The sequence below is a fragment of the Coregonus clupeaformis genome, unplaced genomic scaffold (assembly GCF_020615455.1).
Source record: "Coregonus clupeaformis isolate EN_2021a unplaced genomic scaffold, ASM2061545v1 scaf0162, whole genome shotgun sequence".
In the NCBI taxonomy this organism is placed as follows: Eukaryota; Metazoa; Chordata; class Actinopteri; order Salmoniformes; family Salmonidae; genus Coregonus; species Coregonus clupeaformis.
The window spans coordinates 527,233-550,272 of record NW_025533617.1 but is presented as its reverse complement, the minus strand read 5'-3'; the positions used below and the strand labels follow the sequence as shown (position 1 = coordinate 550,272).

General features: G+C 46.5%; 1 protein-coding gene across 1 annotated transcript in view; it reads left to right on the top strand.

The window, feature by feature from the left end:
• Nucleotides 1-252: 252 nt before the first annotated feature.
• Nucleotides 253-23,040, top strand: part of LOC121560050 (tetraspanin-18-like) — a 119,016-nt gene continuing 96,228 nt past the window's right edge. Inside the window, exon 1 of the mRNA XM_045213862.1 lies at nucleotides 253-562. The gene's annotated coding sequence lies outside the window, so the exon portion shown is untranslated. The remainder of the gene's footprint in view (nucleotides 563-23,040) is intronic.

The following is a 23,040-nucleotide window of genomic DNA, read 5'->3' as shown; positions in this document are numbered from 1 at the left end:
AAAAAAAACGTATTGTGTTTAGGGGGTTGTGCGTTTTCTTTGACATTGTTTTGGATAACAAGAGACCAAACTGCATTTAATCAATTAAATACACGTTTTTATGGTCCTTTCACCTGTGCAAAGTTATCATTAGATTGATCACTGTGTTTAGAAGATACAATCTAATTCAAACTAGTAAATGAGTTAGAAGGAGGCGTGGCCGACTAGGCTGAGTGCCCGCCCCTGTGGGCTGAACAACGGCTTGGACGGCTCCAAGCTTTACAGCGTGCGGTTTGTTCAGTGAGTTCGGAAGAAAAGTGTTTGCGTACCAGTCTCCCCTTGCTCGGCTCGAAGACTGCATGACTAAATTTGGGGCTATAGTTATCCGCGGCTAATTTATTAGCTGAAGACTGAAGTCTAAAGGCTTGTTGTTCTTTCCTTGGGCACACATCTCCTATTTGGCTGTTTCTTTGAATCTCTATCTTGTTTTTCTGCACTGATTTAAATCTATATTCAGACATATTTTGTGGAGAGAACACCAGAGAGCTCGCGCGGAGGTTCTGGACTAACCTGCAGTTTTGAGGTAAGAATAATTAATGTTACCTACCTAGTCGCTTTAGTCTTTGGAACAATAGTCTGTTAGCCTACGATCTGTCTGCAACTTGAACCAATTCCGAATGTGTTATAAACCAATGATGGAGAAAACAAATGATGGGAAAGTCTGTTATGTGAACAATGTTGTTACATCGCTTCTAAGCTTGCCACGGGGTTTCTGTTGAATGGTTGACTATAACGTTGAGACATTAATACAATTAGTACTTTGTTATTAATGTGTTATTAATTGGTTATGTTGTGCGCAATGTTGAGTGCAATGTTTTGTTTTGGATATTGTTTGGGTAAGCCTACAATGGACTAATGCAGCTGTCCACTATTGTTCTAGTTTAGTCAAGTAAGATTGATTTTAGACCGACTGTGCACACTTGATTAAACCACACAATATTTGTTCAATCATTTCAGTAAGTAAAAGGCTATCTGTTGAGTGGAATGTCAGTATTGGGCAGAGGAAATCTTGGAACGTTCGTTTTCATAAATGTATCAAATTTCTTCTGTCGAACAGCGCACATCGTACAAGATTGTTTATCAGTATTAACTCAGATGAGTGGAAGTCATTAGGTGTGGACGTGGAGTCGAAAACGGGAATATGAAGCCCGTTGAACTTTTAACTATCGATTTTGCTTTAGCCTATGCATAGCCGCATTTTTCAAGATATATAGCCTATTGTCATTATACTGAACATAATATATAGCCTACTTCCACACTGTTGAATAAACTAATGATAGGCTACATTCATTTTGTATGCTCACTACATGTATGATGGTAACATTTATCTTGCAAGATACATTCATATTTAATCTCTGGCATTATAAACACCGTTGACATACTGTATTCACCAGTTAGCTTGCCTCTCTGTGGTGAGAAAGAGGGGGGCAGACTGCCGACATTGAAGAGAGTTGAAAGTCAAAATCGATGTACGTCAGTCAGTCTTCAAGCTGGCATCTTTCCCACGCGAAGTGACAGCGTGGAACTCTCGTGGCCCAGGGGGTCCCGTCATAACGGAGGCTTGTCTCCCACGACACGCGGGGTCACCAGATGGGAACGTCTCGAGCTGTCTCAGTTGGATGCACCTGGCTCTAGGGCAGGAGTTTCTGACAGTTAAACATTAATCAAAGAATAGAACCATGTGCGATTCCACCTTTCCATTAGATATCAGCTGGAGTACAGTATGATAGCAGAGAGGTTTCAAACCTCTATATTGATCGTTGATGATAGTCATGATGGCAGCAAAGAAGGGTTGTTTTGAAATCTCAGGATGACTGTACCTGTTAGGGGCTTGTCTTTGATGAAAGCACTGCACAGTGCACACATAAAATGACAGGTATTTTTTAATTTCCCCATTCAAATGATCCCTATAAACAGTGTGTATAACCCCACACCATTATATATCTCTATTTATTATACTGCACAAGCCAGTGAGTATAGGGTTTCAAAACATGGAAGCTGCCTGGTCATAGACTAGCGACTGGCCTGGGGCGCTGAAAGTTCCCATTCCATTGTTGCTCTGTATAAAGAGGTTTGCTGCTGCCCGCACTTGTTCTATAGCTGTCGCTAAGACCCCTCCCCCCTCCCCCCTCCCCACACACACATACAAATATACACAACACACACAGAGCAAATCAGGTTTAAATTAGACCAGCACTTCTGTGTGTGAAGAGATTGGCTCCGAGGGATCCATTAACGTAGTATTCTGGTCATGTGTGTGTGTGTGTGTGTGTGTGTGTGTGTGTGTGTGTGTGTGTGTGCGGCCACTGGACTGCTCAGACTCTCTCGTTAAAGTCTCTCACTCAGGCTCTCTGTCTCTCTGAGGCCAGTGTGGCTATAGCGCTACTCTCCACACTGCAGGGTGAGAACCAATGAGGTTAGAAGACAAACAAGAGCATGTAGACTAGGTGACAGGACAGAAGACAAACACTTATTCTTCCTCTCACTGGCTCTGGCTGACTGAGTGACGGAGTGACTGATGACTGACTGGCTGGCTGACTGAGTGACTGATGACTGAGTGACTGGCTGACTGAGTGACTGAGTGACTAGCTGACTGAATGACTGAATGACTGGCTGACTGAGTGACTGAGTGACTGTTGACTGAGTGATTGGCTGACTGAGTGACTGGCTGACTGAGTGACTGAGTGACTAGCTGACTGAGTGACTGAATGACTGGCTGACTGAGTGACTGAGTGACTGTTGACTGAGTGATTGGCTGACTGAGTGACTGAGTGATTAAGTGACTGAGTGACTGGCTGACTGAGTGACTGATGACTGAGTGACTGAGTGACTGGCTGACTGAATGACTGAGTGACTGGCTGACTGAGTAACTGAGTGACTGAGAGACTGGCTGACTGAGTGACTGATGACTGAGTTAATGGCTGACTGAGTGACTGGCTGACTGAGTGACTGAGTGACTGAGTGACTGGCTGACTGAGTGATTGATGACTGAGTGACTGATGACTGAGTGACTGGCTGACTGAGTGACTGGCTGACTATGTGACTGAGTGACTGAGTGACGGTCTGACTGTGACTGAGTGACTGGCTGGCTGGCTGGCTGACTGGCTGACTGAGTGACTGACTGACTGACTGGCTGACTGAGTGAGTGACTGAGTGACTGAGTGACTAGCTGACTGAGTGACTGAATGACTGGCTGAGTGACTGAGTGACTGTTGACTGAGTGACTGGCTGACTGAGTGACTGAGTGACTGGCCGACTGAGTGACTGAGTGACTGGCTGACTGAGTGACTGAGTGAATGAGTGACTGAGTGACTGAGTGACTGGCTGACTGGCTGATTGAATGACTGAGTGACTGGCTGACTGAGTGACTGGCTGACTGAGAGACTGAGTGACTGATGACTGAGTGAATGGCTGACTGAGTGACTGAGTGACTGGCTGACTGAGTGACGGTCTGACTGTGATTGAGTGACTGAGTGACTGGCTGACTGAGTGACTGAGTGACTGAGTGACTGACTGACTGACTGACTGGCTGACTGAGTGAGTGACTGAGTGACTGGCTGACTGAGTGACTGAGTGACTGGGTGACTGGGTAACTGAGTGACCGATGACTGAGTGAATGGCTGACTTAGTGACTGAGTGACTGAGTGACTGGCTGACTGAGTGACTGGCTGACTGAATGACTGACTGACTGAGTGATTGGCTGAATGAGTGACTGGCTGACTGAGTGACTGTCTGACTGAGTGACCGAGTGACTGATGACTGAGTGACTGGCTGACTGAGTGACTGGCTGACTGAGTGATTGAGTGACTGAGTGACTGGCTGACTGCGTGACTGCGTGACTGGCTGACTGAGTGACTGAGTGACTGATGACTGAGTGACTGAGTGACTGGCTGACTGAGTGACTGGCTGACTGAGTGACTGAGTGACTGGGTGACTGAGTAACTGATGACTGAGTGAATGGCTGACTGAGGGACTGAGTGGCTGGCTGACTGAGTGATTGATGACTGAGTGACTGGCTGACTGAGTGATTGGCTCAATGAGTGACTGGCTGACTGGGTGAATGAGTGACTGAGTGACTGTCTGACTGAGTGACTGAGTGACTGATGACTGAGTGACTGGCTGACTGAGAGACTGACTGGCTGACTGAGTGACTGGCTGACTGAATGATTGATGACTGAGTGACTGATGACTGAGTGACTGGCTGACTGAGTGACTGGCTGACTGGCTGACTGAGTGACTGAGTGACTGACTGACTGGCTGACTGAGTGAGTGACTGAGTGACTGAGTGACTGGCTGACTGAGTAACTGGGTGACTGGGTGACTGGGTGACTGAGTGACTGATGACTGAGTGAATGGCTGACTGAGTGACTGGCTGACTGAGTGATTGATGACTGAGATACTGATGACTGAGTGACTGGCTGACTGAGTGACTGGCTGACTGAGTGACTGAGTGACTGAGTGACTGCCTGACTGAGTGACTGGCTAACTGAGTGACTGAGTGACAGAGTGACTGGCTGACTGAGTGACTGGCTGACTGAGTGACTGAGTGACTGAGTGGCTGACTGAGTGAGTGACTGAGTGACTGAGTGACTGAGTGACTGGCTGACTGAGTAACTGAGTAACTGAGTGACTGGGTGACTGGGTGACTGAGTGACTGATGACTGAGTGAATGGCTGACTGAGTGACTGGCTGACTGAGTGATTGATGACTGAGATACTGATGACTGAGTGACTGGCTGACTGAGTGACTGGCTGACTGAGTGACTGAGTGACTGAGTGACTGCCTGACTGAGTGACTGGCTAACTGAGTGACTGAGTGACAGAGTGACTGGCTGACTGAGTGACTGGCTGACTGAGTGACTGAGTGACTGAGTGACTGAGTGACTGGCTGACTGAGTGACTGAGTGACTGATGAGTCATCCCCTTTCATGATTAATGTGTTGGGCTAGCATCATGTACAGACCCACATGTTGCTTCTCTCTCTCTCTCTCTCTCTCTCTCTCTCTCTCTCTCTCTCTCCCTCCCCAAATCAAATATCTGGGAGTTAAATGGTTTTTGAGGGGAGAGAAATATTCACACATACACACATTGCAAAGTGAAAACAGAAGAGTTGTTTGTTCCCTGTATGTGTTGCGACCGGGTGAGAATCTTTTTTTATTTGCCTTGTCAAAAATAGTAGTGTGATGATGGTAGAACAGCTGCCAACACAGATGACTACACACACACGCACGCACACACACACACACACACACACGCACGCACACACGCACGCACCCACACGCACTCACGCGCACGCGCGCATGCACGCACACTCGCACACACACACACACACACGCACACACACACACACACACACACACACACACACACACGCACACACACACACACACGCACGCACACACACTGTACACCCGCCTGAAGCTGTCCTTATCTTAACTCTACATGAGTGTTGTTGGGAAATGATGTGTTGCCCGGATCCAGACGTTATGTCCACAGGAGAGAGCCTTTTACATACTTACTGAAATTATTGAACAAATATTGTGTGGTTTAATCAAGTGTGCATACCACGGTCTAAAAACAATCTTACTTGAGTAAACTAGAACAATAGTGGACAGCTGCATTAGTCCATTGTAGGCTTATCCAAAACCAAACATTGCACTCAACATTGCGCACAACATAGTGAAAGGGATCTTCTTCAGAGTCAAATGAACTCGTGGATACCATTTTTATGTCTCTGTGTGCAGTTTGAAGGAAGTTGCTAACTAGCGCTAGCGCAATTGCTAACTAGCGTTAGCATAATGACTAACATGCTAGCAGATACCCATAGACTTCCAGTCATTGCGCTAATGCTAGTTAGCATTGGCTTGGGAAACTACCTCTAACTCCCTTCATACTGAACACCGAGACATAAAAATTGCATCTATGAGTTCATCTGACTCTGGGGAAGTAGATAAAGGGCCTCATTGCCAAAATGCCAAAGTGCCCCTTTAATAACACATTAATAACAAAGTCATAATTGTATCAATATTTCAACGTTATAGCCTACCAATGTAACAGAAACCCCGTGGCAAGCTTATAAGCGATGGAATAACATTGTTCACAAAACAATTATGATACTTGTCTAATAACATTACATTTTAGACATTTTAGCAGACGCTCTTATCCAGAGAAGACTTACAGTTAGTGAGTGCATACATTTTTCATACTGGCCCCCCGTGGGAAACGAACCCACAACCCTGGCGTTGCAAGCGCCATGCTCTACCAACTGAGCTACACGGGGGGCTATCAGATACCCATAGACTGCACACACACACAGCCAGATAGAGATGGGAAAAAGGGCTTTGCCCATGCGTATTCTCTGTCACCACCAATCTAGACCAGGTCTGGATAGAAGAAATTAAGGTGTGAAATGCCCATGGCAGTCCCTCCTAGTCCTTGGCCCTGCTGCAGTTAGGGGATGACAGTGTGCTGTGGTGCCTGTACTGGGTTCTGCTGCCTAAATATCACTCATTAAAGAGATGAAATGAATCAATCTGCCGATGGTTCCACATGGTGGGATTCAGAGCCTCTTCTCTCTCTCGCTCGCCCCCCCCCCGCTCTCTCTCTCTCTCTCTCTCTCTCTCTCTCTCTCTCTTCTCGCTCCCTGTCTCTCTCTCTCTCTGTGGTTAATAAGCGCTGATATGTCTGTAAATGAGGTGGCTGTCTGCTTGGCCGGGTGTCTGATATCTGCATGGCTCTAATTAGACCAGGTGATTCATACTAATGCACCATGCACTTATCCACTACCTTTCTCCTTCTTTCTCTCCCTTTCTTTCTTCCTCTCTCCCTGCCTCACCTCTATCTCTCCCCCGCCTCTCTCTCTCTCTCTCTCTCTCTCTCTCTCTCTCTCTCTCTCTCTCTCTCTCTCTCTCTCTCTCTCTCTCTCTCTCTCTCCTCTCTCTCTCTCTCTCTCTCTCTCCCTCCTCTCTCTCTTCTCTCTCTCTCTCCCCTCCCCTCTCTCTCTCTCTCTCTCTCTCCCCCTCCCTCTCTCTCTCCCCTCTCTCTCTCTCTCTCTCTCTCTCTCTCTCTCTCTCTCTCTCTCTCTCTCTCTCTCTCCCCTCCCTCTCTCTCTCTCCCTCCTCCTCTCTCTCTTTTTCTCTCTCTCTCTATCTATCTCACTCGCTCGCTCTCTCGCTCCCTCTCTCTCTCTCTCTCTCTCTCTCTCTCTCTCTCTCTCTCTCTCTCTCTCTCTCTCTCTCTCTCTCTCTCTCGCTCCCTCTCTCTCTCGCTCTCTCTTCCCCATTCCCTCATCCAGCCACGTATGTATCTGTATCAACTGGTTTAGAGAGTCAGGCAGGCAGTAAAGCAGGTAGACAAAAGCAGACAGGCAGACAGACAGACAGACAGGCAGACAGACAGACAGACAGACAGACAGACAGACAGACAGGCAGACAGGCAGACAGACAGGCAGACAGGCAGGCAGGCAGGCAGGCAGGCAGGCAGACAGACAGGCAGGCCGGCAGACAGACAGGCAGACAGACAGGCAGACAGGCAGACAGGCAGGCAGGCAGACAGACAGACAGGCAGACAGACAGACAGACATACAGACAAACAGACAGGCAGACAGGCAGACAGGCAGACAGACAGGCAGGCAGGCAGACAGGCAGACAGGCAGACAGACAGGCAGGCAGGCAGGCAGGCAGGCAGGCAGGCAGACAGACAGGCAGACAGGCAGGCAGGGGAAAACCAGGTGGGGTGGGTCATCTCTGCGCACTCTGCTTTCCCGTATCCTATCAGCCCCACTCTGCTCCTTCCTCCGGCACCATTCACCAGGCTGCGGTCCACACACACACACACACACACACACACACACACACACACACACACACACACACACACACACATACACACACACACACACACACACACACACACACACACACACACACACACACACGTCCCCTGAGAGCCCGGAACTAAATGGAGTATCTATCTATTGGCTCAATGTGAAAATGGCTTTTTTCTATCGCTGGAGGACTCTTCATTTAATGTGTGTGATGTAGGACCGGAGTAGCCCTGTAATGGGTTCAGGACCTGTGTAGCCCTGTAATGGGTTCAGTACCGGAGTAGCCCTGGGTTCAATAATTTGAGTAGCCCTGTAATGGGTTCAGTACCACAGTAGCCCTGTAATGGGTTCAGTACCACAGTAGCCCTGTAATGGGTTCAGTACCACAGTAGCCCTGTAATGGGTTCAGTACCTGAGTAGCCCTGTAATGGGTTCAATACATGAGTAGCCCTGTAATGGGTTCAATACTTGAGTAGCCCTGTAATGGGTTCAGTACCACAGTAGCCCTGTAATGGGTTCAGTATCTGAATAGCCCTCTAATGGGTTCAGTATCTGAGTAGCCCTGTAATGGGTTCAGTAGCTGAAAAGCCCTGTAATGGGTTCAGTATCTGAATAGCCCGGTTCAGTATCTGAATAGCCCTGCAATGGGTTCAGTATCTGAATAGCCCTGTAATGGGTTCAGTATCTGAATAGCCCTGTAATGGGTTCAGTATCTGAATAGCCCTGCAATGGGTTCAGTATCTGAATAGCCCTTTAATGGGTTCAGTATCTGAATAGCCCTGTAATGGGTTCAGTATCTGAATAGCCCTTTAATGGGTTCAGTATCTGAATAGCCCAGTTCAGTATCTGAATAGCCCTGCAATGGGTTCAGTATCTGAATAGCCCTGTAATGGGTTCAGTATCTGAATAGCCCGGTTCAGTATCTGAATAGCCCTGCAATGGGTTCAGTATCTGAATAGCCCTGCAATGGGTTCAGTATCTGAATAGCCCTGTAATGGGTTCAGTATCTGAATAGCCCTGTAATGGGTTCCGTATCTGAATAGCCCTGCAATGGGTTCAGGATCGGAATAGCCCTGTAATGGGTTCAGTATCTGAGTAGCCCTGTAATGGGTTCAGCATCTGAATAGCCCTGTAATGGGTTCAGTATCTGAATAGCCCTGGAATGGGTTCAGTATCTGAGTAGCCCTGTAATGGGTTCAGTATCTGAATAGCCCTGTAATGGGTTCAGTACCACAGTAGCCCTGTAATGGGTTCAGTACCACAGTAGCCCTGTAATGGGTTCAGTATCTGAGTAGCCCTGTAATGGGTTCAGTACCACAGTAGCCCTGTAATGGGTTCAGTATGGGTTTAGTACCACAGTAGCCCTGTAATGGGTTCAGTATCTGAATAGCCCTGTAATGGGTTCAGTATCTGAGTAGCCCTGTAATGGGTTCAGTATCTGAGTAGCCCTGCAATGGGTTCAGTATCTGAATAGCCCTGTAATGGGTTCAGTATCTGAATAGCCCTGGAATGGGTTCAGTATCTGAGTAGCCCTGTAATGGGTTCAGTATCTGAGTAGCCCTGTAATGGGTTCAGTATCTGAGTAGCCCTGTAATGGGTTCAGTATCTGAATAGCCCTGTAATGGGTTCAGTATCTGAATAGCCCTGGAATGGGTTCAGTATCTGAGTAGCCCTGTAATGGGTTCAGTATCTGAATAGCCCTGTAATGGGTTCAGTACCACAGTAGCCCTGTAATGGGTTCAGTACCACAGTAGCCCTGTAATGGGTTCAGTATCTGAGTAGCCCTGTAATGGGTTCAGTACCACAGTAGCCCTGTAATGGGTTCAGTATCTGAATAGCCCTGTAATGGGTTCAGTATCTGAGTAGCCCTGTAATGGGTTCAGTACCACAGTAGCCCTGTAATGGGTTTAGTACCACAGTAGCCCTGTAATGGGTTCAGTATCTGAATAGCCCTGTAATGGGTTCAGTATCTGAGTAGCCCTGTAATGGGTTCAGTACCACAGTAGCCCTGTAATGGGTTCAGTATCTGAATAGCCCTGTAATGGGTTCAGTATCTGAGTAGCCCTGTAATGGGTTCAGTACCACAGTAGCCCTGTAATGGGTTCAGTATCTGAATAGCCCTGTAATGGGTTCAGTATCTGAGTAGCCCTGCAATGGGTTCAGTATCTTTGTTGTCGAGAGACACCGGGAAAAGGACATTTGCTTTTTAGTGTGGCAGACAAAATAATTTACACGGTCGAGGTAAGAGGAGAGGTGTGCGCTTATTCCTAGGTTTGTAAAAGGGCATAGGTAAATGTTTCTCTGGTTTTCACTGGCATGCATGCATTGGAATTCCACCTGTTTTCTGAATAGGCTTGATCTTCAAAGGTTCTTACTGTATGGGATTGTGTAGTCTTGCTGAAGGTCATGTTATGGTAAAATGCTTTCATAGCTGCCCAGTTCTAAGAATAACACTCAGCCTATTGTAATCAGTAGTCAAGGGTTAAAGAACAAGGGATGTTTGCATGTTGCTTTTCAAATATGAGGTTCGTTTTTTGTAAGTACTCCCATGATCACATGCATACGTACAGTACATCGAAACAGATGTTCACACACCCCTAAACTCACACACTATACTTTACACACACACACACACACACACACACACACACACACACACACACACACACACACACACACACACACACACACACACACACACACACACACTTATCTTCAGCATCACACAGGATCACACCTCTGTCACTCCACAGTCAGTCAGTTAATCTCTCACCCATCCAACCCTATCCCTCAACCCTTTATAATGGCGCCGGAGGAGATGACCGCCATTCTACAGGCTCCTAAACAATTGTGCTGTTGTGTGTGTGTTTTTTCGCGTTATTTGTAACTTATTTTGTACATAATGTTTCTGCCACAGTCTCTTATGACCGAAAAGAGCTTCTGGATATCAGGACAGCGATTACTCACCTCGTACTGGACGAAGATTTTTTATTTAACGAGTCGGACGCAAAGGATTTACTTCAGACACCTGACAAGGCCCAAATCCCCGTCATTCGCAGGAGAAAGAGACGGAGATATCGGGGATGTAGGTCGGTGTGCCTTGTAAGGATCCGACGGCGAGTGGGTAATCTGCCTCTACCATCAGTCCTATTAGCCAACGTGCAGTCATTTAATAATAAAATAGACGAGCTACGATCATGAATATCCTACCAACGGGACATTAAAAACTGTAATATCTTATGTTTCACCGAGTCGTGGCTGAACGACGACATGGACAACATACAGCTAGCGGGCTATACACTACATCGGCAAGATAGAACAGCTGCCTCCGGTAAGACAAGGGGGGGCGGTCTGTGTATATTTGTAAACAACAGCTGGTGCACGAAATCTAATATTAAGGAAGTCTCGAGGTTTTGCTCACCTGAGGTAGAGTATCTCATGATAAGCTGTAGACCACACTATTTACCAAGAGAGTATTCATCTATATTTTTCGTAGCTGTCTAATTACCACCACAAACCGATGCTGGCACTAAGACCGCACTCAATGTGCTGTATAAAGCCATAAGCAAACCGGAAAACGCTCATCCAGAGGCGGCGCTCCTAGTGGCCGGGGACTTTAATGCAGGGAAACTTAAATCCGTTTTACCTAATTTCTACCAGCATGTTAAAGGTGCAACTAGAGGAAAAACAATTCTAGACCACCTTTACTCCACACACAGAGACGTGTACAAAGCTCTCCCTCACCCTCCATTTGGCAAATCTGACCATAATTCTATCCTCCTGATTCCTGCTTACAGGGAAAAACTAAAGCAGGAAGCACCAGTGACTCGGTCAATAAAGAAGTGGTCAGATGACGCAGATGCTAAGCTACAGGACTGTTTTGCTAGCACAGACTGGAATATGTTCCGGGATTCTTCCGATGGCATTAAGGAGTACACCACATCAGTCACTGGCTTCATCAATAAGTGCATCGATGACGTCATCCCCACAGTGACCGTACATACATACCCCAACCAGAAGCTGCTCCTTCTCCCAACAGTAGGGCGTGCTCTGCTCCTTCTCCAGACAGTAGGGCCTGCTCTGCTCCTTCTCCAGACAGTAGGGCGTGCTCCCCTCCTTCTCCAGACAGTAGGGCGTGCTCCGCTCCTTCTCCAGACAGTAGGACCTGCTCCGCTCCTTCTCCAGACAATAGGGCCTGCTCCGCTCCTTTTCCAGACAGTAGGGCCTACTCCGCTCCTTCTCCCAACAGTAGGGCCTGCTCCACTCCTTCTCCAGAAAGTAGGGCCTGCTCCACTCCTTCTCCCAACAGTAGGGCCTGCTCCGCTCCTTCTCCAGACAGTAGGGCCTGCTCCACTCCTTCTCCCAACAGTAGGGCCTGCTCCGCTCCTTCTCCAGACAGTAGGGCCTGGTCCGCTCCTTCTCCAGACAGTAGGGCCTGCTCCCCTCCTTCTCCAGACAGTAGGGCCTGCTCCCCTCCTTCTCCAGACAGTAGGGCCTGCTCCCCTCCTTCTCCAGACAGTAGGGCCTGGTCCGCTCCTTCTCCAGACAGTAGGGCCTGCTCCCCTCCTTCTCCAGACAGTAGGGCCTGCTCCACTCCTTCTCCCAACAGTAGGGCCTGGTCCGCTCCTTCTCCAGACAGTAGGGCCTGCTCCGCTCCTTCTCCCAACAGTAGGGCCTGCTCCCCTCCTTCTCCCAACAGTAGGGCCTGCTCCGCTCCTTCTCCAGACAGTAGGGCCTGCTCCGCTCCGCTCCTTCTGCAGACAGTTGAAAGTGCCGCGCCCAGCTGATAATCACCCCGATAATTGCCTTGAAACTGAACCTAAACTATACCAAAACTAATTTCACACATATAGCAACAGATGAAATAAATGAAATAAAGTGTGGTGGGGTAGGAAGGGGGAGAATGGGTGAGTTGATGAACGAGGGGGAAGCAAACGATGCATAATTATGTCATCACCAATTGTCAATGAAGAACAGGGTGGGCCATTCTATTGAAATGGATCCATTCTAATTATAATCTCAAAAATGGTACGTACCCTATGTCAGTCCTCCGAATCGAAGTAGTCTCATCAGTCTACTCTGGCCTACTTGGAGTAGGCTACACAGTGAAGGGTGCGTAATGGTACATGCTGAACGGCTTTCAATATCTGGAAAAAAATATCCACATTGGGCAGCAGGTGATCGAGGCTTCTGGAACCTTCCGTTGGTAAGGGGAGACCTGTCACCACGGACAACTTATTCACTTCACCGTCATTTCACAAGTTGTTTGCAAAGAAAACAAGCCTGGTTGGCACCATGAACAAGAGATGGGAGCTCCCTCCCTCTGCGCAAAATAAAGGCACCACGTGCACAGCCGTTGTACTCCACAACAGTGCTGAAGAATAACAAGATGAAAATACTATAGCGTTAATTTGAAATAAATAAATAAATCATATTCCGATGCTATCCAAGGCCTTCGTAAACACAACCACAAATTATATTTTTCTTTGCGATTGCATATGAAATGTTTTAATTACACTGCTAGAATGTTCCAGTCAGAATGACTGCTCATTAGCATGAAGGGGTGGGGTGGGGGGGGATCCCTCGAGGCCCAGCCATTCTAATGTTGAGGAAAATATGGAGAGTGAGATAAAGCACCAAGTATCATAGGGCCGAGAGGCCAAGGCAAGCAGCGAGGCGGAGGACAATCAACTGGTCTGTTTCCTCTAGATAAAGAGGACGTGTCAAGAGAGTCCCCTGGACTGGAATGGACGGACTTCCTGTGTGTGTGTGCTCGTGTGTGTGTGTGTCTGTCTGTGTGTGTGTGTGTGTGTGTGTCCTCCCGCTTTCTGTGAACCCAGGGGCTTCCAGCTGCACTCTGAGCTCACTCACAGCTGCCGGACAAGCCAAGGTATGTATAAATATGTGTGTGTGTGTGTGTGTGTGTGTATGTGTGTGTGTGCGTGCGTGCATGCGCGTGTGTAGGGTATATTGTAATGTTTAGTACCAGTTCCCAACAAGCCACAGATACTGTAGAGTTGAGTTAATAGATACTTCAGTGTTGAAAACAAGGGGAATCCCAACACGTTAGTTGCCAGGGGAAGCGGGGTGTGTTAATCTTACAACAACGCTTGTGAGCGGGATGCTGGGAACTATTAAAGCCGTGTGATATCTAATTGTTTTTCCCACCCAACACTGTAGTCTTTCACTGAACCGCTTGTCATGCCAAAACTGACCATTTAAAAAAAAGTTTAAGATAAGCTGCTACTGTTCAAGTCTTTTCTCCTCCTTAATTCTAATTTAAATAACTTGGATCCTGTTCTGGGTCTGTGTATTGACTTGTGTACGGGAAATTGTCTATACCCCGGTTTCCGTCATAATTGGGAGATTGTGTAGCCATTTAAAATGTGGATCACCAAATGAGTATGGAGCTTTAGTGGAATACAGATGGCTAAGGGACAGGGAAGAATGGCCTTATTGTCTCCAGAGGCTTTTAGGGCAACCCTCTGTTAGAATCATAGAACTATGAGGGAGTTCTCCTGATCTTTAGATTCTAGAGAGGATACCTTAACATAACTGTAGTTGACTGTACTTTTAATAAATACCAATGATTCTGCAGATATTTTTGAAGAACTTGCAATGGTCGTGATATGTGGTGGTTTTACCTACTTTAGTTGAATGCACTGATTGTAAGTCACTCTGGAGAACACTCATCTGCTAAATGACTAACATGTAAAACAAATGTCTGTGTGCATCTAAGCTTGTTTCTACTGCCACTCCTCACCTCCTCCTCTCCCCTCCCCTCTTCCCCTCATCTCCTCTCCCCCTCTCCTCTCCCCTCCTCCCCTCATCTACCCCCCTCTCCCCTCCTCTCCTCCCCTCATCTCCTCTCCCCCTCTCCTCTCCCCTCATCTCCTCTCCCCCTCTCCCCTCTTCCCCTCATCTCCTCTCCCCCTCTCTCCTCCCCTCCTCCTCTCCCCTCATCTCCTCTCCCCCTCTCCCCTCCTTCCCTCATCTCCTCTCCTCTCCCCCCTCTCCTCTTCCCCCCCTCCCCTCATCTCCTCTCCCCCCTCTCCCCATCTCCCTCATCTCCTCTCCTCTCCCTCTCTCCCCTCCCTCCAACCCTCCCCTTCTCCCCTCATCTCCTCTCCCCTCCTCCCCCTCTCCCTCTCCCCTCATCTCCTCTCCCCTTCTCCCCTCCTCCCTCATCACCCCCTCTCCCCTCCTCCCCTCCTCCCCCTCCCCCTCCTCCCCTCATCTCCTCTCCTCTACCCCTCTCCCTCCCCCTCCCCTCATCTCCTCTCCCCTCCTCCCCTCATCTCCCCTTCTCCTCTCCCCTCCTCCCCTCATCTCCTCTTCTCTCCCCCTCTCCCCTCATCTCCCCTTCTCCTCTCCCCTCCTCCCCTCATCTCCTCTTCTCTCCCCCTCTCCCCTCCCCTCCTCCCCCTCCCTCATCTCCTCTCCACTCCTCTACTCTCCTCTGTTTTTACGGCCTCTCCCTGTTATGTGACTGACTCACTGGGCCCTAATGGATCCTTTCCCCTGACACACACACACACACACACACACACACACACAAGATCGCACACGCACACACACGCTCCCTTCCCCTGACTCAGGCATTCTTCTAATGAAATGGACTCTTCTCTTCCAGCTCCTGGTCTTTCCTTTTCTGTTCCCACACCAAGTCTCTCCCTCTCTCTCTCTCTCTCTCTCTCTCTCTCTCTCTCTCTCTCTCTCTCTCTCTCTCTCTCTCTCTCTCTCTCTCCCTCTCTCTCTCTCTCTCTCTCTCTCTCTCCTTTTTCTCTCTCCCCTCTCTCTCTCTCTCTCTCTCTCTCTCTCTCTCTCTCTCTCTCTCTCTCTCTCTCTCTCTCTCTCTCTCTCTCTCTCTCTCCCTCTCTCTCGCCCTCTTTCTCGCCCTCTCTCTCTTTCTCTCTCGTTTTGTCTCTATCTCTCGTTCTATTAATGTACAGTATAGTGAATGATATGGATGAGATACAGAACATATACATATACAGTTGAAGTCGGAAGTTTACATACAGTGAGGGAAAAAAGTATTTGTTCCCCTGCTGATTTTGTATGTTTGCCCACTGACAAAGAAATGATCAGTCTATAATTTTAATGGTAGGTTTATTTGAACAGTGAGAGACAGAATAACAACAAAAAAATCCAGAAAAACGCATGTCAAAAATGTTATAAATTGAGTTAAGTATTTGACCCCTCTGCAAAACATGACTTAGTACTTGGTGGCAAAACCCTTGTTGGCAATCACTGAGGTCAGACGTTTCTTGTAGTTGGCCACCAGGTTTGCACACATCTCAGGAGGGATTTTGTCCCACTCCTCTTTGCAGATCTTCTCCAAGTCATTAAGGTTTCGAGGCTGACGTTTGGCAACTCGAACCTTCAGCTCCCTCCACAGATTTTCTATGGGATTAAGGTCTGGAGACTGGCTAGGCCACTCCAGGACCTTAATGTGCTTCTTCTTGAGCCACTCCTTTGTTGCCTTGGCCGTGTGTTTTGGGTCATTGTCACGACCCATTTTCAATGCCCTGGCTGAGGGGAGGTTCTCACCCAAGATTTGACGGTACATGGCCCCGTCCATCGTCCCTTTGATGCAGTGAAGTTGTCCTGTCCCCTTAGCAGAAACCCCCCCCCCCCCAAAGCATAATGTTTCCACCTCCATGTTTGACGGTGGGGATGGTGTTCTTGGGGTCATAGGCAGCATTCCTCCTCCTCCAAACACGGCGAGTTAAGTTGATGCCAAAGAGCTCAATTTTGGTCTCATCTGACCACAACACTTTCACCCAGTTCTCCTCTGAATCATTCAGATGTTCATTGGCAAACTTCAGACGGGCATATATATGTGCTTTCTTGAGCAGGGGGACATTGCGGGCGCTGCAGGATTTCAGTCCTTCACGGCGTAGTGTGTTACCAATTGTTTTCTTGGTGACTATGGTCCCAGCTGCCTTGAAATCATTGACAAGATCCTCCCGTGTAGTTCTGGGCTGATTCCTCACCTTTCTCATGATCATTGCAACTCCACGAGGTGAGATCTTGCATGGACCCCCAGGCCGAGGGAGATTGACAGTTATTTTGTGTTTCTTCCATTTGCGAATAATCGCACCAACTGTTGTCACCTTCTCACCAAGCTGCTTGGCGATGGTCTTGTAGCCCATTCCAGCCTTGTGTAGGTCTACAATCTTGTCCCTGACATCCTTAGAGAGGTCTTTGGTCTTGGCCATGGTGGAGAGTTTGGAATCTGATTGATTGATTGCTTCTGTGGACAGATGTCTTTTATACTGGTAACAAGCTGAGATTAGGAGCACTCCCTTTAAGCGTGTGCTCCTAATCTCAGCTCGTTACCTGTATAAAAGACACCTGGGAGCCAGAAATCTTTCTGATTGGTCAAATACTTATTTCCCTCATTAAAATGCAAATCAATTTATAACATTTTTGACATGCGTTTTTCTGGATTTTTTTGTTGTTATTCTGTCTCTCACTGTTCAAATAAACCTACCATTAAAATTATAGACTGATCATTTATTTGTCAGTGGGCAAACATACAAAATCAGCAGGGGATCAAATACTTTTTTCCCTCACTGTACACTTAGGTTGGAGTCATTAAAACTCGTTTTTCAACCACTCCACACATTTCTTGTTAACAAACTATAGTTTTGGCAAGTCGGTTAGGACATCTACTTTGTGCATGACACAAGTAATTTTTCCAACAATTGTTTACAGACAGATTATTTCACTTATAATTCACTGTATCACAATTCCAGTGGGTCAGAAGTTTACATACACTAAGTTGACTGTGTCTTTAAACAGCTTTGAAAATTCCAGAAAATTATGTCATGGCTTTAGAAGCTTCTGATAGGCTAATTGACATCATTTGAGTCAATTGGAGGTGTACCTTCAAACTCAGTGCCTCTTTGCTTGACATCATGGGAAAATCAAAAGAAATCAGCCAAGACCTCAGAAAACAAATTGTAGACCTCCACATGTCTGGTTCATCCTTGGGAGCAATTTCCAAACGCCTGAAGGTACCACGTTCATCTGTACTAACAATAGTACGCAAGTATAAACACCATGGGACCACGCAGCCGTCATACCACTCAGGAAGGAGACGCGTTCTGTCTCCTAGAAATTAACGCACTTTGGTGCAAAAAGTGCAAGTCAATCCCAGAACAACAGCAAAGGACCTTGTGAAGATGCTGGAGGAAACAGGTACAAAAGTATCTATATCCACAGTAAAATGAGTCCTATATCGACATAACCTGAAAGGCCGCTCAGCAAGGAAGAAGCCACTTCTCCAAAACCGCCATAAAAAAGACAGACTACGGTAGTTTTGGAGAAATGTCCTCTGGTCTGATGAAACAAAAATATAACTGTTTGGCCATAATGACCATCGTTATGTTTGGAGGAAAAAGGGGGTAGCTTGCAAGCCGAAGAACACCATCCCAACCGTGAAGCACGGGGGTGGCAGCATCATGTGGTCCTCTGTAGCTCAGCTGGTAGAGCACGGCGCTTGTAACGCCAAGGTAGTGGGTTCGATCCCCGGGACCACCCATACACAAAAATTTATGCACGCATGACTGTAAGTCGCTTTGGATAAAAGCGTCTGCTAAATGGCATATTATTATATTATATTATATTATTATATTATCATGCTGTGGGGGTGCTTTGCTGCAGGAGGGACTGGTGCACTTCACAAAATAGATGGCATCATGAGGAAGGAAAATTATGTGGATATATTGAAGCAACATCTCAAGAAATCAGTCAGGAAGTTAAAGCTTGGTCGCAAATGGGTCTTCCAAATGGACAATAACCCCAAGCATACTTCCAATGTTGTGGCAAAATGGCTTAAGGACAACAAAGTCAAGATATTGGAGTGGCCATCACAAAGCCCTGACCTCAATCCTATAGAAAATGTGTGGGCAGAACTGAAAAAGCGTGTGCGAGCAAGGAGGTCTACAAACCTGACTCAGTTACACCAGCTCTGTCAGAAGGAATGGGCCAAAATTCACCCAACTTATTATGGGAAGCTTGTGGAAGGCTACCCGAAACGTTTGACCCAAGTTAAACAATTTAAAGGCAATGCTACCAAATACCAATTGAGTGTATGTAAACTTCTGACCCACTGGGAATGTGATGAAAGAAATAAAAGCTGAAATAAATCATTCTCTCTACTATTATTCTGACATTTCACATTCTTAAAATAAAGTGGTGATCCTAACTGACCTAAGACTGGGAATTTTTACTAGGATTAAATGTCAGGAATTGTGAAAAACTGAGTTTAAATGTATTTGGCTAAGGTGTATGTAAACTTCCGACTTCAACTGTATACACACACAGTTCTCTTCCTGCTGCTCTGTCAATCTGGAGTTGAGTGCAAGAAGTGCGTTACGCAGCAGACAGACCTACTGTACCTCAGTCATCAAATAAAATCAAATAGTGCAAATAGTCTGGGTAGCCATGATTACAGTGGGGGGAAAAAAGTATTTAGTCAGCCACCATTTGTGCAAGTTATCCCACTTAAAAAGATGAGAGAGGCCTGTAATTTTCATCATAGGTACACGTCAACTATGACAGACAAATTGAGAAAAGAAAATCCAGAAAATCACATTGTAGGATTTTTAATGAATTTATTTGCAAATTATGGTGGAAAATAAGTATTTGGTCACCAACAAACAAGCAAGATTTCTGGCTCTCACAGACCTGTAACTTCTTCTTTAAGAGGCTCCTCTGTCCTCCACTCGTTACCTGTATTAATGGCACCTGTTTGAACTTGTTATCAGTATAAAAGACACCTGTCCACAACCTCAAACAGTCACACTCCAAACTCCACTATGGCCAAGACCAAAGAGCAGTCAAAAGACACCAGAAACAAAATTGTAGACCTGCACCAGGCTGGGAAGACTGAATCTGCAATAGGTAAGCAGCTTGGTTTGAATAAATCAACTGTGGGAGCAATTATTAGGAAATGGAAGACATACAAGACCACTGATAATCTCCCTCGATCGGGGGCTCCACGCAAGATCTCACCCCGTGGGGTCAAAATGATCACAAGAACGGTGAGCAAAAATCTCAGAACCACACGGGGGGACCTAGTGAATGACCTGCAGAGAGCTGGGACCAAAGTAACAAAGCCTACCATCAGTAACACACTACGCCACAGTGTCCCCCTGCTTAAGCCAGTACATGTCCAGGCCCGTCTGAAGTTTGCTAGAGTGCATTTGGATGATCCAGAAGAGGATTGGGAGAATGTCATATGGTCAGATGAAACCAAAATAAAACTTTTTGGTAAAAACTCAACTCGTCGTGTTTGGAGGACAAAGAATGCTGAGTTGCATCCAAAGAACACCATACCTACTGTGAAGCATGGGGGTGGAAACATCATGCTTTGGGGCTGTTTTTCTGCAAAGGGACCAGGACGACTGATCCGTGTAAAGGAAAGCCAGTCTCCAGATCTCAACCCCATAGAAAATCTTTGGAGGGAGTTGAAAGTCCGTGTTGCCCAGCGACAGCCCCAAAACATCAATGCTCTAGAGGAGATCTGCATGGAGGAATGGGCCAAAATAACAGCAACAGTGTGTGAAAACCTTGTGAAGACTTACTGAAAACGTTTGACCTGTGTCATTGCCAACAAAGGGTATATAACAAAGTATGGAGAAACTTTTGTTATTGACCAAATACTTATTTTCCACCATCATTTGCAAATAAATGCATTAAAAATCCTACAATGTGATTTTCTGGAGAAAAAAAATCTCATTTTGTCTGTCATAGTTGACGTGTACCTATGATGAAAATCACAGACCTCTCTCATCTTTTTAAGTGGGAGAACTTGCACAATTGGTGGCTGACTAAATACTTTTTTCCCCCACTGTAGTTGTTCAGGAGTCTTATGGCTTGGGGGTAGAAGCTGTTGAGAAGCCTTTTGGACCAAGACTTGGGCTCCGGTACCGCTTGCCGTGCGGTAGCAGAGAGAACAGTCTATGACTAGGGTGGCTGGAGTCTTTGACCATTTTTAGGGCATTGGGTTCATGGATGGAAGGAAACATATTATACTGAGAGGGTGTAGTTAAAACAGATAGACCTGGAACAGAGGGTGTAGTTAAAACAGATAGACTTGGAACAGAGGGTGTAGTTAAAACAGATAGACCTGGAACAGAGGGTGTAGTTAAAACAGATAGACCTGGACCAGAGGGTGTAGTTAAAACAGATAGACCTGGAACAGAGGGTGTAGTTAAAACAGATAGACCTGGAACAGAGGGTGTAGTTAAAACAGATAGACCTGGAACAGAGGGTGTAGTTAAAACAGATAGACCTGGACCAGAGGGTGTAGTTAAAACAGATAGACCTGGAACAGAGGGTGTAGTTAAAACAGATAGACCTGGAACAGAGGGTGTAGTTAAAACAGATAGACCTGGAACAGAGGGTGTAGTTAAAACAGATAGACCTGGACCAGAGGGTGTAGTTAAAACAGATAGACCTGGACCAGAGGGTGTAGTTAAAACAGATAGACATGGAACAGAGGGTGTAGTTAAAACAGATAGACCTGGAACAGAGGGTGTAGTTAAAACAGATAGACCTGGAACAGAGGGTGTAGTTAAAACAGATAGACCTGGAACAGAGGGTGTAGTTAAAACAGATAGACCTGGAACAGAGGGTGTAGTTAAAACAGATAGACCTGGACCAGAGGGTGTAGTTAAAACAGATAGACCTGGAACAGAGTGTGTAGTTAAAACAGATAGACCTGGAACAGAGGGTGTAGTTAAAACAGATAGACCTGGAACAGAGTGGAGAGTTGGAGTGTGTCCCAAATGGCACCCTATTTCTTATTTAGTGCCCTACTTTTTACCAGAGCCCTATACCCTTGGTGACTTGTTGGATGGATGACGTTATTCCCTATTTCCTGTTTCTGCCTTTTCTGGTAGTGGATTATAGAGGGGCTGTCAGTCAGTGGATTATAGAGGGGCTGTCAGTCAGTGGATTATAGAGGGGCTGTCAGTCAGTGGATTATAGAGGGGCTGTCAGTCAGTGGATTATAGAGGGGCTGTCAGTCAGTGGATTATAGAGGGGCTGTCAGTCAGTGGATTATAGAGGGGCTGTTAGTCAGTGGATTATAGAGGGGCTGTCAGTCAGTGGATTATAGAGGGGCTGTCAGTCAGTGGATTATAGAGGGGCTGTCAGTCAGGGGATTATCTGAGATTTATATCGACACTGATTTGGGTCTGCCTCATGCTCTCCACAGAACACACACAGACACACTCACACACACACACATTGTCTCAGTCATTGTATTTACCTGACGTCTATTTTGGTCTTTAGGGTAATTGTTTGTTTAAATGTTAGTGAAATGTAGACTAAATGTTTGATATTCAGTGAATTTGGTGTAGAAAAGGGCTGATGTAAGCAGAGATACAGTATCCATCCTTTGATTTGGAGGTGGACGTGGCAAACTTCAGAAGACAGAAATGGGCTAATGTTATTCCAAATCCAGTTTTCAATGTAATTATAAAAAATGTTTGGCTGTCTCTCTCTCTCTCTCTCTCTCTCTCTCTCTCTCTCTCTCTCTCTCTCTCTCTCTCTCTCTCTCTCTCTCTCTCTCTCTCTCTCTCACACACACTTTCTCCGCCCTCTTGCTTCCCGCTCTCTAGCCTCTCTTTCTTTCTGCCTCTCCTTTTCCTTCTTCTTCTTCTTCTTCTTCTTCTTCTTCTTCTTCTTCTTCTTCTTCTTCTTCTTCTTCTTCTTCTTCTTCTTCTTCTTCTTCTTCTTCTTCTTCTTCTTCTTCTTCTTCAAGGCACACAGAACACAGTATATTATTAGTACGATATCTGATTTTTGTCACATTACTTCAGGACTGTAGTGTTCTGGTACAGGTCGTTCACCCTTGTCAGCTTAACCCTCAAACTATTAGACAGCATAGGATCACAGTAGCTGGAGCTCAGAGTCTTTCGCTTGCTGAACCCTTACATGCAATTGAAGGCACTGAAGCACCCTTAGTTACATCCTTGAGTGATCCAGGTCACTCACTTACTGTGAAGACAGTCCAGTAACGATGTTTAAAAAAAAAATAATAATGTATACCCTTTGGTATTTTCTGAGAGGGAATGCAGAGAGAGAGAGACAGACAGAAAGAGCTGAACAGAATGTCTGAGATGTCTACAGAGCTCCGACCCGTCGCCATGGGAACAT